General features: G+C 50.3%; 1 protein-coding gene and 1 pseudogene across 1 annotated transcript in view; one reads left to right on the top strand and one right to left on the bottom strand.

Moving 5' to 3' along the window:
• Positions 1–18,460, bottom strand: part of LOC140737397 (flavin-containing monooxygenase 5-like) — a 138,083-nt gene that overhangs the window by 99,013 nt on the left and 20,610 nt on the right. The gene's annotated exons all lie outside the window — the stretch shown is intronic.
• LOC140736652 (uncharacterized) lies at positions 1,543–7,091 on the top strand (annotated as a pseudogene).

The following is an 18,460-nucleotide window of genomic DNA, read 5'->3' as shown; positions in this document are numbered from 1 at the left end:
TAACCTCTGACAGCCCTCCCCACCATCCACAACACCTCCAACCTTTGTGTCATCAGCAAATTTACTAACCCATCCCTCCACTTTCTCATCCAGGTCATTTATAAAAATCACGAAAGGTAAGGGTCCCAGAACAGATCCCTGAGGCACACCACTGGTCACCGACCTGCATGCAAGTCCTCTGTGAGTTTTAAATGTTTTAAGAGATTTACCTAAATTTAAAAACGTATCACTAAAAATAAATGAACTGTATTTAAACTACTTAAACAGCTGGAAGTGCATTCTCCTTAGTGGGAGGAAGGGGAATCCCTATGCTTAAAGAGTGGGTTTTGGCAGCTAAACATGCCATGGAGCTTCAACAGGGGAACGATCAAGCCTTTGAAATGTAGGTGGCTACAGTATAACATCTCTTTAGTGAGCATACCTGTAGCTAGCTATATTGTATAAGGCTTCAGATCTTCGAGTTCAGAATTTCACGGGCAGCAAACCCAATATCATCACACCTAAACTACCTTATTGTAATCCTTACACTTTATTTGCCTAACTGTGCTGTCCCTGTAAATGCAACAGTATAGTCTGCTTTCCTTTGACCCCTTCATGCAATGATGTGCCTACGTGGCACTCAAAAGGTTACCTCTGTAACTCAGAACATTGGGACAGCAAAAATAAAAGTGAATCAACATTTGATTCACTGCTTTCAGGTGCTTGTGTCTGACATTAGTTTCTCCTTCTTGTTTTCACTGTCCAGATGCACTTGCCCTTTCTCTAGCAAAGCATTAATTTCAGGCCAATTTCTGCAGGTGAAACGCTTCGGCCCAACGGCTCACCTGGTGGTTATCTGATTCAGGGCCTAGGCCGGGACAGGGGTGGGTGGGTGTGCATGCGTGCGTGCGTGTGCGCGCGCTGTAACCAGAGAGCTGTGCCTGTCCCGTGACAGCACTGCCCTCACCTGGTCGGAGGTCACACCACCTGCCAGTCAACATTTCGCCCCTCCCAACTACTCAATGCACACTTAACCACTGGCCACTTTAATTGGATTAACCTGTCTAGCACCAAACCGTTGGCCCCCTGACCTATAAAGGGTGCTACATGTGCTTGGCTCGCTCTCTTTTGCCATCCTCGAAGGACCACCCTGCTTCACTCCAGGTAAGGTGTGCATTGAATAGGGTTGTGGGAGCGTTTATTGTTGTCCCTTTAGCAAAGAGCCGTGCTTGCCCATAGCCAAAGGGAGGGCAAGTATTGTAGTTACTTTTCCCCTGCTTGTATGTGTACCTGTACTCCGTTCCCACACCGTTTTCCCATGTATTGTACTGAAGACCCGACTTTTCCCACGCTCCTCTATTCTAAGTGCGTTTGTACGAATACTGTAGCTGCTTGTGTTGTTCCCAAGCTTTTTCTCCCCTTGTAAATAAACTCCTTATTGTTAAAACTGTGTGTCCAGAGCTCTTGCCTTGAGACTCAAAGAACCTTTCTCATTTCATCACAACATTTGGCACTGCGAGCAGGGTCTTATAGGCCTTGGCTGGACACAGAGCACAGGGAAGAATGTTCTGGAACAAGGGGAGAAAAGCCAGTGCAGGCACCCAGAATAAGATCCCCGGGTGGACTGATGAAAGGGAGTGGTTTGAGAGTCCGGCCAGCATGCTGGCAGACCACGGGATACCAGTGGACTGGTCTGAGCAGTTAGACCCCCGTGGCAAGAAGCTGGGCCACCACGTGGTCTCCCTCCTTAAGGAATCAGGGTTCCCCGAAGCCAGGGGGAGTCAAAGGGGTGCCTTCTGGTTGTTTGCGTCCCTGCTGAGACGCCAGGTCAGGATTAGCGACCACATTCAGCACTGATGTGGTCAGAAGGACAAGGAGCCCGAAGAGCTCCTGCAGTGCTGCTACACGCTGTGAGAGGCAGCGCAAGCTGCCCAGAGCCGAGCCAAGGAGCTCGGGGTCAGGGGAACTGAGGCCGCCTGCAGGCTCACACATCTGCTACACGCTGTGAGAGGCAGCGCAAGCTACCCAGACCCGAGCCAAAGAGCTCGAGGTCAGGGGAACTGAGGCCGCCTGCAGGCTCACACAACTGCTACACGCTGCGGGAGGCAGCGCAAGCTGCCCAGACCCGAGCCAAAGAGCTCGAGGTCAGGGGAACTGAGGCCGCCTGCAGGCTCACACAACTGCTACACGCTGCGGGAGGCAGCGCAAGCTGCCCAGACCCGAGCCAAGGAGCTCGGGGTCGGGGGAACTGAGGCCGCCTGCAGGCTCACACAACTGCTACACGCTGTGAGAGGCAGCGCAAGCTGCCCAGACCCGAGCCAAGGAGCTCGGGGTCGGGGGAACTGAGGCCGCCTGCAGGCTCACACAACTGCTACACGCTGCGGGAGGCAGCGCAAGCTGCCCAGAGCCGAGCCAAGGAGCTCGGGGTCGGGGGAACTGAGGCCGCCTGCAGGCTCACACAACTGCTACACGCTGCGGGAGGCAGCGCAAGCTGCCCAGAGCCGAGCCAAGGAGCTCGGGGTCAGGGGAACTGAGGCCGCCTGCAGGCTCACACAACTGCTACACGCTGTGAGAGGCAACGCAAGCTGCCCAGAGCCGAGCCAAGGAGCTCGAGGTCGGGGGAACTGAGGCCGCCTGCAGGCTCACACAACTGCTACACGCTGTGAGAGGCAGCTCAAGCTGCCCAGAGCCAAGCCAAGGAGCTCGGGATCAGGGGAACTGAGACCGCCTGCAGGCTCACACAACTGCTACACGCTGTGAGAGGCAACGCAAGCTGCCCAGACCCGAGCCAAGGAGCTCGAGGTCGGGGGAACTGAGGCCGCCTGCAGGCTCACACAACTGCTACACGCTGTGAGAGGCAGCGCAAGCTGCCCAGAGCCAAGCCAAGGAGCTCGGGATCAGGGGAACTGAGACCGCCTGCAGGCTCACACAACTGCTACACGCTGTGAGAGGCAACGCAAGCTGCCCAGACCCGAGCCAAGGAGCTCGAGGTCGGGGGAACTGAGGCCGCCTGCAGGCTCACACAACTGCTACACGCTGTGAGAGGCAACGCAAGCTGCCCAGAGCCAAGCCAAGGAGCTCGGGATCAGGGGAACTGAGACCGCCTGCAGGCTCACACAACTGCTGCAGGCGCGGGTAGCCCGTCGGTCTGGCTGGCAGCCGGACCCACTAAAGATTCGAGCCTTGGTCCAGTGTGGCGACAAGCTGGACGCATGGCTGGGGGATGGGGACATCTGGCTGGATAGCGACAGGGAGGGGGAGCCCGAGGAGTCTAGGTCCCACAACCACCCTTCCCCCTTCTCACCCGGGCTCCAACATGCCCAACCCATCCCCACGCGGTCCCAGATTCACCACAGGGAGGAAGGGGATGGGGGGACCTGCCCAGACCTACCCCTGGTCACTCCGAGACCACGGCGACCCGGGACCTCTTCCCCAAGGAGCTGACCCAACTGGCGAATCGGTACCGCCAACGACTGGGGAGCACCTCGCTGCCTGGCTGCTCCGGCTGGTGGATGAGGGGGGCCCCAACCTCAGCCTCTCCCATCAGGAGGCAAGCGCCCTGGGAAGCCTCTCTGACCAGCAGAGCATAAACAATGCGCTGCGGGCGCCACAAGCAGAAATCCGCGACGGCACAACCCTGTGGGATCGGGTAGTGACCGCGGTATGAGCTCGCTATCCCACACTGCTGGAGTGGGATCTACACGGGCGGCCGCAATGGGGTACGGTCGGTGAGGGCACCTGGGTTATCAGGGAATGGGCACTGGTCAACGGCATCTATCAAGGTGCCTGCGACCGCAACTTCCTTGAAAACACACGAGTGACCGGTGCCCTAGCGGGATACTTGGTCACTACCGCACGCCCCGACCTGAAGTCAGTCATCCTGCCCCTCATGGCATCAGTCAGCGGTAGGACTGTAGGGGAGGCCATCACCTTCCTAGAGTGTCTGGAATATATGCGGAGGGGTGCACCCGCCCAGGTCCGCGAGACCGAGGCAAGGGCTCCAAACACTATCCCTCCCCGCTTTACACTCAGACAGCTGTACACAGACCTGCTGCATGCAGGGGTGGACCGTGACAGCAAAGATGGCATCTCCACCCCAACCTATGTGCCATGTGGAAGGAGCATTGCAGGGGCAAAACTAGCAAAAAAAGACCACCATCCGCCCCGCCACCAAGCCCGACGCAGTGGGTGCCCCCAGCCCCCAAACCGCCTGGCCAGACCATGCCCACACCAACCCACCCTCTGCACCTCCCTTACCTGAAACTGCCTCGCCTGCTCTCAAGGCAGAACTCATAGTTTCTGAGACAGGAAATGTCCCACCTCCACCACCAAGGTGCCTCACCACAGGGGTGGCAGACCCTTTCCCCCCTCCCATAGGATGAAGGCCAGGGCCCCCGGCGCATTTGCTCTCTGGCCCTCTCCCGCACGGGGGACCTCAGGCCTCATATACCTGTCGTAGTACACTGGGGAAAGGGAAACACGCAGAGGTGGATGGCACTCGTAGATACAGGTACCCAGCACACCATCATCCCAGGCAATCCTGCCGCATGGAGGGGCAACGACATGCAAATTGAGGGGTTGGGGGGGCTCCCTTTTGCCCACCAGAGAGGTCACACTTTGCCTAGCCATAGGCAACCATTCGCCCCCCCACCCCGACCTGTACAAGTCCTTATTGCCTCCTCCCCGGAATGTATCCTCAGGATCAATGTTTTAAAGGGACAGTCCCTTCAAACAAACAGGGGCAAGTTCACCTTCGGCATTGCGTGAGTCACTACTGTCGTTGGGGCGGCTAAGTGGGAGCCCATTTTTGTCCCCCCTCCCTCCAAGGTCATCTGCAACCATCAGTACAGAGTACCAGGAGGACACCGAGAAATCACGGACTCCATTCAAGCCCTGCTACGGGAGGGAGTTATTCGACCCACAGCCTCCCCTATCAACAGCCCCGTTTGGCCCGTCCGCAAAAAGAACGGCTCCTGGTGGATGACCGTTGATTACAGGTACTTAAACAAGGTTGCACCCGCCCCCCCTCGCCACCGCTGTACCCGACACTGTCACCCTCATTGAGGACATCTCAGGATGTCCATATAAACCCTGGTATGCGGTCGTTGACCTTGCTAATGCATTTTTCTCTATCCCCCTGCATCAGGATAGCCAGGACCAATTTGCATTTACTTGGGATGGCAGACAATACACCTTTCGTCGCCGACCCCAAGGCTATGTCCACAGCCCCACTATCTGCCATGGCCTCATCTCCCGTGATTTACACCGCATCCAGCTTCCCTCCGAGGGGTCAATCGCCCATTACGTTGATGCCCGTCTGAGACCATTGTCTCAGGTTACATCCACACTAGACCGGATAATTTTGAAAACGCCGGTTTCGCGTAAAAACGATAGGCGTCCACACTATGCATTTTTGAAAATATCTCTGTCCACAGTGAAACGGAGATTTTGGCGAATCTCCTCCTACTGGGCATGTGCAGGACATATCTACCGAAAACAAGCGACATGTTTGGTGTCGAATCTTGCCGTAAAAGTGCGCGTTTGTGTAGATACAGACTGGAAAAACTTAAACAACGGACAGCTGTTGGCTCTCGTGCAGGAGAACTTAAAAGTAAAATAAAACAAATACTGGAGCTTATGGAGGCAACCGACAGGGAGTTCACCGACAGATTGTCCCGACTGACGGCGAACATTGAAAAACTGACTAACTCTGTTGCATTAATAAACCACCTTGTTAAATGTATAAAACATGTCTGCATCAGTGTTATCTTGTATTTTCATACAATGCTACATTAGGCTGTTACACATCTATTGTCAGAGAAGTACTTGCATAAATAGGTAAACCACTTTCATACGAGCAAGGACAGAAAACGGCAAAGTGAGTATACTTATCTATTCAGTAAGTTATAGGTCAAAGTATTTGGTGAGTACATTTCTAACTCTTCTGGCTTCAGTCCCGTTGCCGTCTGTTCTGAAATTGTTAGGTTGCGTTCAAGAAAACAATGAAATAGCATGCTGCCGTCTGATAGTATTTTCAAACGTCTCCGGTTACCCTATCCACACAGATCTGCCCAAGCAGCGTTTTCAAAGATATCCACCTTGGAAAGCGTTTCTGAAAAGCTCTAGTTTCGGGGGACGAAAACGCCATTTTAGTGTGGACAGAGGGTAAAAACGAAGAGAAAAAGCTTCGGTTACAGATTTATCCGCCGTTGTGTGGATGTAGCCTCAGAAGCCCTTCACATGCTAATTGAATCCCTCAGGGGACGAGGCTGGGCAATTATGGAGAAGGTACAGGGCCACAGCCAAAATGTGCTCTTTCTGGGAATACAATGGAACTCTGGCCATAGAAACATCCCTGATGGTGCTACAAATAAAATTTTAAATTTTGCTGTCCTCTCTAATAAAACGGACACACAGAGATTTGTGGGGCTTCTGGGCTATTGGCGACAGCATATACCCCACTTGACCATGCTTCTTCGGCCACTCTATAGGATCCCCAGGAAAAAATCCACATTTCTATGGGGACAGGAGCAACAGGCTGCTTTTGATACAGCTAAACAGGCTGTGGAACAAGCAATGCCACTTTCTCCCCGCCAGGCAGGTCTGCCCTTTGAGTTACAGGTGTCAGCCAGTGAGACGGTTGCCGAGTGGAGCCTCTGACAGAAGACGCACGGGCGCAGAGTCCCCCTCGGCTTCTGGACTAAGTCCCTACCTGAAGCGGCAGCGCACTACAGCCCCTTCGAGCACCAGCTACTAGCCTGTTATCTGGCGCTCCTCACCACGGAACACCAAACAGGCACCAACCCTGTCATCCTTTGCACCCATCTCCCCATAATGCTATGGGTCAAGTCCCCCGATTCCACCCACAAAGAGGGCCGTGCCCAGAGGTCCTCCATTGTCAAGTGGAAGCGGTATATTATGGACCGGGCTGAACCCGTCCTGAAGGGGTCAGCCGCCTCCATGAACAAGTCATGGCTTTCCCCCAGTCCCAGGACCCTGCCCCGGGCATTCCCAAGATGTGACCCTCCCCAGCGTGTTGGGGTCAACCCTTCGATTCCCTCGATCCCGACGAGAAGCTGAATGCCTGGTTCACAGATGGCTCCAGCCGCTAGAAAGGGGGAAAACCATTGTGGAAAGCGGCAGCACTTCATCCCGCTGTCAACCTGAAATTACTAACCTGCTCAGTTGAGGAAAAACACCAGAGACACGAAATTACCTTTGAAACGGTTTTTGTAGTGTTCTCACACAGGTGTAAAAGAACTCTGAACTAAACACCAAGCATAAACCAGTCAATGAGGCGGTCCCAGTAAGATTAGCCGTTTACTGTTCAAGGGGTTTTTTCCTAAACGTTCTGCATTTTTTGAGGGGGTGGGATTTGTTGTGCAGTGGACAATTCTTGCTAGGGTCATTGTTAGTTGTAAAGGCTTCAGTTTTACACACTGAGACAGATTTATTAATGTTGAAATTATTCGAAGTGGATTTAACTGCCTTGGTGTAAATTGTACTGCTTCCTGGACCCATGAGGCTAGGGTCGTTTCGCTTCTTCGCCTCCTTGCACACAAACCTAGTGAAATACTCAAAGGGAGGAAATCGACCATCGTTCTCTTCCTTGGACTCTGAGCCAACAGACACCCACCTTTCCTGCAGCCCAAATGGAAGTTTGTCCACGATTGGTCTAATCCCGTATGAAGTATCTAGGTATGACAGACCAGTTAAATAGCCATCTTCTTTGGCGCCTTGAATCTCCATGAGTAAATCTCCGAGCTCTCTTAACTTAGTGTGGTCCTTGGCTGACACCTTAGGAAAATTTTCCAGACGTCGAAATAGTGCCGTTTCAATAATTTCAGGGGCCGCATAGCACTCCCGAAGTCTCTCCCATGCTTTGCGTAAGGTTAGCTTGGGGTTGTTAATGTACACTGAACGTATGCGTCTCACCTGTTCGCATGATTCTTTTCCCAGCCATTTCGTCATAAGATCCAACTCTTGGGTTGCTCCGAGCTGGACTCCGTGGATAGTGTTGGCGAATGAGGAGTACCATGCACGGTAATTTTCAGGTTTATCGTCAAACTGATATAGCCCTGAAGTGACGAGATCTCGTCGTGCTAAATACTGTGCCATGGGTTCAACTGCAAGTGGCATGCTGGCTGAGGGAATATGTCGGTGGGTATATGACTGAGGGTGTACATTTGTTATGGGATTTGCTGTTCTGAATTCAGCCTTTGCCTCTCCTCTCGCCAAATCTGGTAAGTTTGGTGTCAAGAAGTACTTGTCATCAGCCCTTTCATTCTTGAATTCATCGCGGAGTTGCAAGGGTAAATTGTCTTCCTCAGATGGATGAGATGCAATTGGGCCTCTCTGAGTCTCCTCCTGAGGTGGGATGTTAGCATATAAGTATGGAGAGGAAGAACGAATCTTCAAGTCCATTGGAGATCGGACATAGTCGCTTGTGCGTTCCAATCTGGTCCTTACTGGTCCTTACGTCATCCAGAACATGCATTTCTTCAGCACTTTCTATTATCTCTGCTTCCACCCTGGCAGCTTCTGCTTCTCGGTGTAGCGTCAGCACTTCTAACGCTGACGCTATCCCTACCTTTTCCAACTGGTTTTCGGCTTCTCTGGCAGCCGCTTCCTTTTGGTTTTCGGCTTCTCTGGCAGCCGCTTCCTTTTGGTTTTCGGCTTCTCTGGCAGCCGCTTCCTTTTGGTTTTCGGCTTCTCTGGCAGCCGCTTCCTTTTTCAATTTTGCTTCTTGTTCGGTGTACAACACTTGCACCTTGGTGGCTTCTGCCTTAGCTCTTGCACGGGCAGCCTTACTTGTTGATGCCCTACTGCCCCTGTCGCTGGATGGCAACGACTTGATGCTGGATCGTGATGCCATTGTAGCACTTGAAAACACCTGGTAATGTCGCCTTTTCAGTGTAGTGTTCTCGCACAGGTGTAAAAGAACTCTGAACTAAACACCAAGCATAAACCAGTCAATGGGGCGGTCCCAGTAAGATTAACTGTTTACTGTTCACTCTTCCACATTAACGTATGGTGAAAACTGTTGATAAAACTATACAAAATATATACAGTATTTGTTTCATTCTTGACATCACATTTACATCATAAATACTTGCAAAAGTAAAACTACAACAACTATATTTACATTAAAGTGCAACATACAGTCAGAATCTACCTACGCCATCGACTGGCTTTAAATACACTTCAACACAAACTATCCGCAACTCTTTAAATAACAAAAAACATAAACTTTATCAACCATCATTACTTTTAACATAATCAGCGTTAACATTTTTAATTCAACATATCAATTATCTCATGAACTTACGGCGTTGCTTCTCTAATGTTTCTAGTGCGTAGAAAGAAAACTTTTCTCGCGCTGATCCTGCACACACATAAGCCCCTCCTTCCCGTTTCTCCAAACCGGTATTTTCCCACAAGACGCGGCAAAACCGGGTGTGATATCATCGCATGCCACGATCTATCACAGACAACGAATTTACTTTAAACAACCTTAACTTTAACTAGAAAACGATAACAAATGAATTACTAAAGCGAAAATATAATAAACTAAACAAATGCCTTAAAGGCAACACACTCCCCGCCTGACCTTCGTAAGGTCACAATGAACATAATACAAAACTTCAGTCTCTAAATCAGTCCTTAGGGAGAAGTAGAATGACTTCTGCAACTGGCCTTTGGTAAATCTTCACATCACCTCGGTCAGAAGTTTTCAACTCAACCTTCCTGACATGTCCATCCCTACTAGGGAATGTGGCAGTGATTCTGGCCATTGGCCAGCAGTTGCAGGCGATTTGCTTGTCCCTGAGTAGGACTAAATCTCCAACTTGAAGATTCCTGCGAGGTTCTGTCCACTTTTGTCTGTGTTGCAACAAAGGTAGATATTCATGTCTCCAACGAGACCAGAACCGATTTGCAAAAGCCTGAACCTGTCTCCATTCCTTTGTGTACAAATTCTTATCAGAGAAATCCCCTGGTGGAGGGGGAGCTCCTGCCTTCTGCGTAAGGAGCATTGATGGCGAGAGTATGAAGGGGCTTTCCGGGTCAGAAGACACAGGTAGGAGTGGTCGTACATTTATAATGGCTGTGACCAATCAAGAATTCTTCTGGCGATACCAATCATCCGCTCCCATGCACCTCCCATGTGAGAGGTGTCTGGTGTGTTAAAACTCCCAGTTGCATCCCTGCTAACTGAGGTACCTTTGCACCATTTTGTCCATTCCCAGCTCCTTAGATGCTCCAACAAAGTTTGTGCCGCAATCAGACCTTAACTGTTTTGCAGGGCCTCTTAGCGCAAAGAAGCGCCTGAGAGCATTAATGCAGCTGGATGTATCCAAAGATTCGATGACCTCAATGTGTACCGCTCTTGAACTCATGCAGCTGAACATGATGGCCCACTGCTTGCTCTCTGCTTGTCCTCCTCTGGTGCGTTAGTAGTGATAGTCCAGGGACCAAATACGTCGAGCCCCACATATGTAAAAGGAGGACAGACCTCGAGGTGTTCTGGTGGGAGGTCCGCCATACGTTGAGCTTCCATCTTCCCTCGCAGTTTCCTGCAGGTTACACATTAGTGAAGTGCTGAATTGATCAGTGTTTTACCTCCCAAGATCCACAGTCCCGCTGCCCTTATTGCTCCTTCCGTCAGGTGACAGCCCTGATGCTTTACCTGTTCATGGTGATGGTGAGTGAGCAGTAAGGACACATGGCTGTCTTTGGGCAGGATTACTGGCCTCTTTTCTGCAGCTGGAAGTTGAGAGTGTATTAACCGGCCTCCAATGCAAATTATATCGTTCTTCAGGATCGGGTTGAATTTCCTCAAAGGGCTGTCCTTTGGTATTTGTTTATTAGCTTGGAGAGCCAAAAACTCCCTTGCAAAAGCTGCTCTTTGAGTTGCTTTAAAGATGACGTCCTTTGCCTGGGCCAATTCGTCCACAGTGCGAGTTAAGTTACATTTGTACCATAAGAAACGGAGGAAATTGCGATGGTCCTCCTGTACTAAGAAGCTATGGAACATCTGCTGGATGTCCGCTAAGATTGCGCCCTTCTCCTTCCAGAAGCGCATCAGGACCCTGAGAAGGGTATTGTTAAGGTCGTGGCCTGTAAGGAGCACGTCATTAAGGGAGATACCAGCGCACTGAGCACTGGAGTCAAAGACCACCCTGATCTGACTAGGCTTTTGTGGGTGGTAAACCCCAAACGTTGGGAGGTACCAGCACTCCTCGCCTTCCCTCAGTGGTGGTGCTACTTTAGCATGTCCATTAGCGAAGATCTTCTCCATAAATGCTACGTATTGTTGCTGCATCTTAGGTTTCCTTTTCAGGGTTTTTTGCAAGGACGTGAACCGCTTGACTGCCTGCTCTTTGTTGTTTGGCAAGCGCTGGCGTGGTTCTCTGAAAGGTAGTGGGGCAACCCAATTATTTGCTTCATCTTTGAAGACCTTGGTGTCCATTATTTTTAAGAAAATGGCGTCTTGTGCTGATGGAGCAAGTTTATTATCATGCTCAGTTTGAGCGAAGACCGACTGTCCCAGTGTCTTGTCGGTTACTTTACATTTGTTAAAGCATTATCGTGCTTCCTTGATACACATGAAACTTGTGCAGGGTTGAAAAATTGAATGGCGGCCACTCTCTAGCACATTGGTCTTGAGTGTGTTAACTGTCGGTTTGTGTACTTTGCCAAGGCACACCTCTCCTATCACCACCCAGCCCAGATCCAGACGTTGGGCAAAGGGGGCATCGTGTGGTCCATTGACCTGCTGCCTGACCTTGTGCACCTGGAGAACGTCTCTTTCTAATAGCAGGAGTATTTCTGCTTTTGGGTCCAGTTCTGGGATGTGTTTGGCGACGTGGTGGAGATGTGGCTGGTGCTGCACTACACTTGGCGTCGGGATCTCAGTGCGGTTGTTCAAAATTTCATTGCACTCTAAGAGTGGAGGGAGACAGATGACAACTTTACCATCCAGCGACTCGAGCTGGAAGCCTTCTGCCTTCCTTCCATATGTTTCCACGCTGCCTGAGCAAGTTCTAAGGTGGTATGGGAACTGATTACTCTCAATGTTGAACAAGTCAAAGAACTCTGGTCTGACTAGTGAGCGATTGCTCTGATTGTCCAGAATTACATAGGCTTTGATGGCCTTGTCTTTGGCTCCCTTAGGGTACACCTTAGTGAGGCAGATCTTTGAACAAGAACGGCTTGACTGAGCTTGACCGCAAACTTCTGTGCAGCTCGAGCTGACAACAGTTGTCCTGGAGTGAGCCTCTCCCTCCCCGCCGTCCTGTTGTGGGGGTGAAGGAGCGTTGTCAGTTTGTGGTAACGGGCCGGGATGCATGGCCCCATCGTGATTAGTGCTATTACATTCCGGGCACTTCACGGAGATCGTACACTCTCTAGCAAGGTGAGAGGTAGAGGAACAACATTTAAAACATATTTTTTTCTCCTTAAGAAGGGCCATCCTCTCTTCAAGGGGTTTTTTCCTAAACGTTCTGCATTTTTTGAGGGGGTGGGATTTGTTGTGCAGTGGACAATTCTTGCTAGGGTCATTGTTAGTTGTAAAGGCTTCAGTTTTACACACTGAGACAGATTTATTAATGTTGAAATTATTCGAAGTGGATTTAACTGCCTTGGTGTAAATTGTACTGCTTCCTGGACCCATGAGGCTAGGGTCGTTTCGCTTCTTCGCCTCCTTGCACACAAACCTAGTGAAATACTCAAAGGGAGGAAATCGACCATCGTTCTCTTCCTTGGACTCTGAGCCAACAGACACCCACCTTTCCTGCAGCCCAAATGGAAGTTTGTCCACGATTGGTCTAATCCCGTATGAAGTATCTAGGTATGACAGACCAGTTAAATAGCCATTTTCTTTGGCGCCTTGAATCTCCATGAGTAAATCTCCGAGCTCTCTTAACTTAGTGTGGTCCTTGGCTGACACCTTAGGAAAATTTTCCAGACGTCGAAATAGTGCCGTTTCAATAATTTCAGGGGCCGCATAGCACTCCCGAAGTCTCTCCCATGCTTTGCGTAAGGTTAGCTTGGGGTTGTTAATGTACACTGAACGTATGCGTCTCACCTGTTCGCATGATTCTTTTCCCAGCCATTTCGTCATAAGATCCAACTCTTGGGTTGCTCCGAGCTGGACTCCGTGGATAGTGTTGGCGAATGAGGAGTACCATGCACGGTAATTTTCAGGTTTATCGTCAAACTGATATAGCCCTGAAGTGACGAGATCTCGTCGTGCTAAATACTGTGCCATGGGTTCAACTGCAAGTGGCATGCTGGCTGAGGGAATATGTCGGTGGGTATATGACTGAGGGTGTACATTTGTTATGGGATTTGCTGTTCTGAATTCAGCCTTTGCCTCTCCTCTCGCCAAATCTGGTAAGTTTGGTGTCAAGAAGTACTTGTCATCAGCCCTTTCATTCTTGAATTCATCGCGGAGTTGCAAGGGTAAATTGTCTTCCTCAGATGGATGAGATGCAATTGGGCCTCTCTGAGTCTCCTCCTGAGGTGGGATGTTAGCATATAAGTATGGAGAGGAAGAACGAATCTTCAAGTCCATTGGAGATCGGACATAGTCGCTTGTGCGTTCCAATCTGGTCCTTACTGGTCCTTACGTCATCCAGAACATGCATTTCTTCAGCACTTTCTATTATCTCTGCTTCCACCCTGGCAGCTTCTGCTTCTCGGTGTAGCGTCAGCACTTCTAACGCTGACGCTATCCCTACCTTTTCCAACTGGTTTTCGGCTTCTCTGGCAGCCGCTTCCTTTTGGTTTTCGGCTTCTCTGGCAGCCGCTTCCTTTTGGTTTTCGGCTTCTCTGGCAGCCGCTTCCTTTTGGTTTTCGGCTTCTCTGGCAGCCGCTTCCTTTTTCAATTTTGCTTCTTGTTCGGTGTACAACACTTGCACCTTGGTGGCTTCTGCCTTAGCTCTTGCACGGGCAGCCTTACTTGTTGATGCCCTACTGCCCCTGTCGCTGGATGGCAACGACTTGATGCTGGATCGTGATGCCATTGTAGCACTTGAAAACACCTGGTAATGTCGCCTTTTCAGTGTAGTGTTCTCGCACAGGTGTAAAAGAACTCTGAACTAAACACCAAGCATAAACCAGTCAATGGGGCGGTCCCAGTAAGATTAACTGTTTACTGTTCACTCTTCCACATTAACGTATGGTGAAAACTGTTGATAAAACTATACAAAATATATACAGTATTTGTTTCATTCTTGACATCACATTTACATCATAAATACTTGCAAAAGTAAAACTACAACAACTATATTTACATTAAAGTGCAACATACAGTCAGAATCTACCTACGCCATCGACTGGCTTTAAATACACTTCAACACAAACTATCCGCAACTCTTTAAATAACAAAAAACATAAACTTTATCAACCATCATTACTTCTAACAGAATCAGCATTAACATTTTTAATTCAACATATCGATTATCTTATGAACTTACGGCGTTGCTTCTCTAATGTTTCTAGTGCGTAGAAAGAAAACTTTTCTCGTGCTGATCCTGCACACACATAAGCCCCCCCCCCCCCCCCTTTCCCGTTTCTCCAAACCGGTATTTTCCCACAAGACGCGGCATAACCGTGTGTGACGTCATCGCATGCCGCGATCTATCACAGACAACGAATTTACTTTAAACAACCTTAACTTTAACTAGAAAACGATAACAAATGAATTACTAAAGCGAAAATATAATAAACTAAACAAATGCCTTAAAGGAAACACAGTTTTTATTCAGAGAGGAGTTCGCAGCCCCACTCACTTCGTGCATAAGATAGCCAACTCCCAATTTGTCGGTTTACAAAGGTCATACTTATACCCAAAAGCAGGGTACTACATTCGCAAATATGGTTACCGATTCAAATCCATCAATTGATTGGCTATTGCATAGCTAAACACGCGAAATACTCGGAATAAGCATAGACGCAAACGTAATACTTGGAATGGGTATGGACGCAAGCAAAACACTCAAAATAGGTACATAGCTCAAAATACTTTGCCGAACACATTGTCTTGTGATCGCAAGGTTCCTCTTCTTTGTGGTGGCCACATGCTGTCTGGCATCTTATTTTAGCTACCTCTTCCCTGTCCTCCTACACTTCCCCAATGACGTATCCTCTCCCTGGTCCTGTCTACATAGTTTGCTACACTTACCCCTCGCCCACCCCTTCTACACGTACCCCTTACCCTCTTCACATTCTCATTCCCTCCTGTGATCATGAAATGATCACTCATCAATATGGTGAAAATCCTCTGGTGCAGGTTCGAGGAGTTCGGTGGCCTCGATGGTTGCCCGTACTACCATCAGTGGCTTAGCCGGCAGCAGGTCCCCTAACGAGGCCATCATGCGGTTCAGAACACATCTGACAATGGCGATACAGACAAAAATCCCTATAATGGCCGTCAGCGCGTAAATAGCCCCATTGATCAACCAGTCCTTCCATGCACTTAGTCCCCAGTCCCCCCATCCTGCCCAACCTGTGCCTTCCTTGATGGATCCTAACTGTTCATCTATTTTGTTGATATACCGCGTTATGTTGGCAGTAGCATCATCTAGCCCCATTATGCATTTGTCCTTTATGATAGCACAGAGCCCACCCTCCCTGGCGAGGAGGTAATCAAGTGCATAGTGGTTTTGCTTGGAGAAGAGCCGCAGTTGGTTAAGGCTGTCAGTCATGAGTCTTAATGCTCCCCTGGTGGCGTTCCCGAGGCTCATGAGACCACAGGCCAGATAGTTCCGATTGTGGGCCGCCATAGTGGCTCCTGATGCCCCCAAAGAGAAAAAGCCAGCTGCCCCGTATCAGGCCACCTGACCTGCGGTTAGGGTGGTCAGGACTTGTAATCTGCACAAAATTCCTGGGAGACCTCTCTCTTGTACCTCCCAGGCGGGCGGCGTGAGGGACCCCAAGTTCCGGGGCAAGGGACCGCAGTAGGGAGGAGGGTGCCATAGGCCACCGAGGAAGGGTAAAGGTACTCCAGGAAGTTGGTAGCAATGCCGTTATAGAAGAAAAAATACCCCGGGAGGGTATACATGGTCTCAGTGCAACCCTGACCCTTTAGGTGTATGGCATCACTCCATTCTCCTATACCGGCAGAGGCGTACACTCGTTTGGTACCCCTGCGATATTCAGGTAGTAAGAATACATGATCATTGACTTGGAGGTGGGTGTGGTTCCCCTCCCCACAAAGAAGTTGCACCCCCTGGGCCAGGGACTGGCACTTTGTCTCATGGCAAGAGCAAGAGATCCCTAAGGGGTCCTTGGTGGGGTGACACTCCCTTTTCCTACAGGGCTTGGAGAGGCAGGTGACGTTATTCGAGACATACACGTCTGAACATCCCCACCCTGTTCCGAAGTAGCAGTTCTCATATATTCGGTCACCCTTCGGGGGCTTGGGATTCCCCTCCCACCAGAGATCTTTTCTCATCCACAGAAGGAGTCCATGATTTGACCGCTTACTGATGGACGGGGGAAATGGGCAGTCCGCGACAGGGGCCGTGGAAGAGTCATAGGTGAATTCCACCCTCTTTCCCTCAGGCAATGTTTTGCTGGCGGGGGCACATTGGAAGGGTTGATCCCAGTGCAGGAAAATGGTAAAAAGCGAGGAGACACTGGCGGGGTGGGGATAGCAAACGATGGTTGTAGTGCCATACAGTCGTTTGTGCACGTTCCACGATTCCTGCGGCTCGGGGGTGATAGGCATTTGTTTACTTTCCCAATGAAGTGCGAGCCGTTATCAGATGAGAATCTTTGTGGGATACCAAAACGAGGAATAACTTCTTTCAGCAGTATTTGCACTACCGTGGAAGCCTTGTTGTTCGTTGTGGGGAAGGCTTCAATCCATTTACTGAAGACGTCAATTATAACTAAACAGTACTTGTAACAATTCACCTTAGGTAACTCAATAAAGTCCATTTGTAATGTGTCAAATGGTCCTGCTGGGGTTGGGGTGCACCCTTTATCACATCTAATAAATTTACCCGGGTTTACTTTATGGTAAATTAAGCAACCCCTTGCCTGTCTCTCCGCTGCCTCATTCAAACTGGGGACCACCATGTTTTTAATACACATTCCCTCCTTGCCGAGGTGGGTGTCAGACTGGAGGCGGTCGACCAGGACAGGCAGGAGAGTATCAGGAATACAAGTCTGGCCTGCTGGGGTCTGCCAGAGGCCTGTTGCGTTATTAATAATACAACCATGTTTCTTCCAAACATCAATCTCTGCTGCAGGGGCGTCCCCCTGTAATCGCGCGCTGTCGGATATGCCTGGGCTATCAACCGGCAGAAGGCGTGGGGCCAAATCCACAGTTATTGTTTTAGAGGAGGCGGCTCGCTTGGCTGCCAGGTCTGCCCTGGCATTGCCTTTACTTACGGGAGAGTCATCGGATAAGTGGGTGGCACATTTTATAATAGCAAGCGTACCGGGAAGATGGATGGTTCGGAGCAAATTATCAATGTAGGCAATGCTTTTGCCAGCCGACGTTTGGAAGCCCCGCTGCGCCCATAGTGTGCCAAAATCGTGAGTGACCCCAAATGCGTAGCGTGAATCCGTGTAAATATTGTCTGTCTGACCCGAGGCGAGGATGCATGCGTGAGTGAGGGGGAAAAGCTCAGCCTGTTGGGCCGAGACCGGTGGGTGGAAGGCTGCCGCCTCCAAGGTGGTGTGTGGGGTCACAATGGCATAACCTGATTGCCGGCCATCGTCCGGGGAGACAGAGGACGAGCCGTCCACAAGTATCAGGTCCGGATTGTCGAACTCAATGTCCTGGAGGTCTGGCCGCGGGGAAATGAGGAAGTGGTTTTGCTCTACGCAGGAGTGGGGAGGCTCGGATAGAAGGTCGGGCGGGTGATCCACAAAGGTAGCCGGGTTAAGTGTGGTACAATAGATGAACATCAGCAACGGATTATGGATAAGAGCAATCTCATAGCGGCTGAGTCTCGCCTGAGTGAGATGTTGAGTTTGGTGCGTGGTTAGGAGGGCAGTTACCGCATGGGAAGAGTAGACCGTCACTGGATGATGCAGGGTTAAGTTGGATGCTGCGGTGACCATAAGGTAACCGGCAGGAAGTATTTGAGTGCACGGGGGGTATCCCTGGGCTACCGGGTCCAGCGACGCTGAATAACAGGCAACCGGACGCCGCTGGTCCCCATGTGTCTGGGTGAGAATAGCTGTTGCACATAAATCGACAATGGAAACGTAGAGCTGAAAAGGCCCGTCATTCAGTGGCCGACCCAGTGCAGGTGGGGCAGAAAGGGAGGCCTTAAGAGAGTTAAAAGCGGCCGATTGGTGCTCGTCCATTATCAAGGGAGAGGGGGCCTTTGGAGAGGCTAAAGGGGTGAGCAGCTTAGTCAGACATGCAGCGTTAGGGATCCACTGCCTGCAAAAGTTCACTAGCCCAAGGAATTTACGCATTTGCTTTGGAGTCTGTGGAGGGGGTGTCTGGGTTATG

The sequence above is a fragment of the Hemitrygon akajei genome, chromosome 12 (assembly GCF_048418815.1).
Source record: "Hemitrygon akajei chromosome 12, sHemAka1.3, whole genome shotgun sequence".
NCBI lineage: Eukaryota > Metazoa > Chordata > Chondrichthyes > Myliobatiformes > Dasyatidae > Hemitrygon > Hemitrygon akajei.
This window is presented reverse-complemented; position numbering and strand designations above follow the sequence as displayed.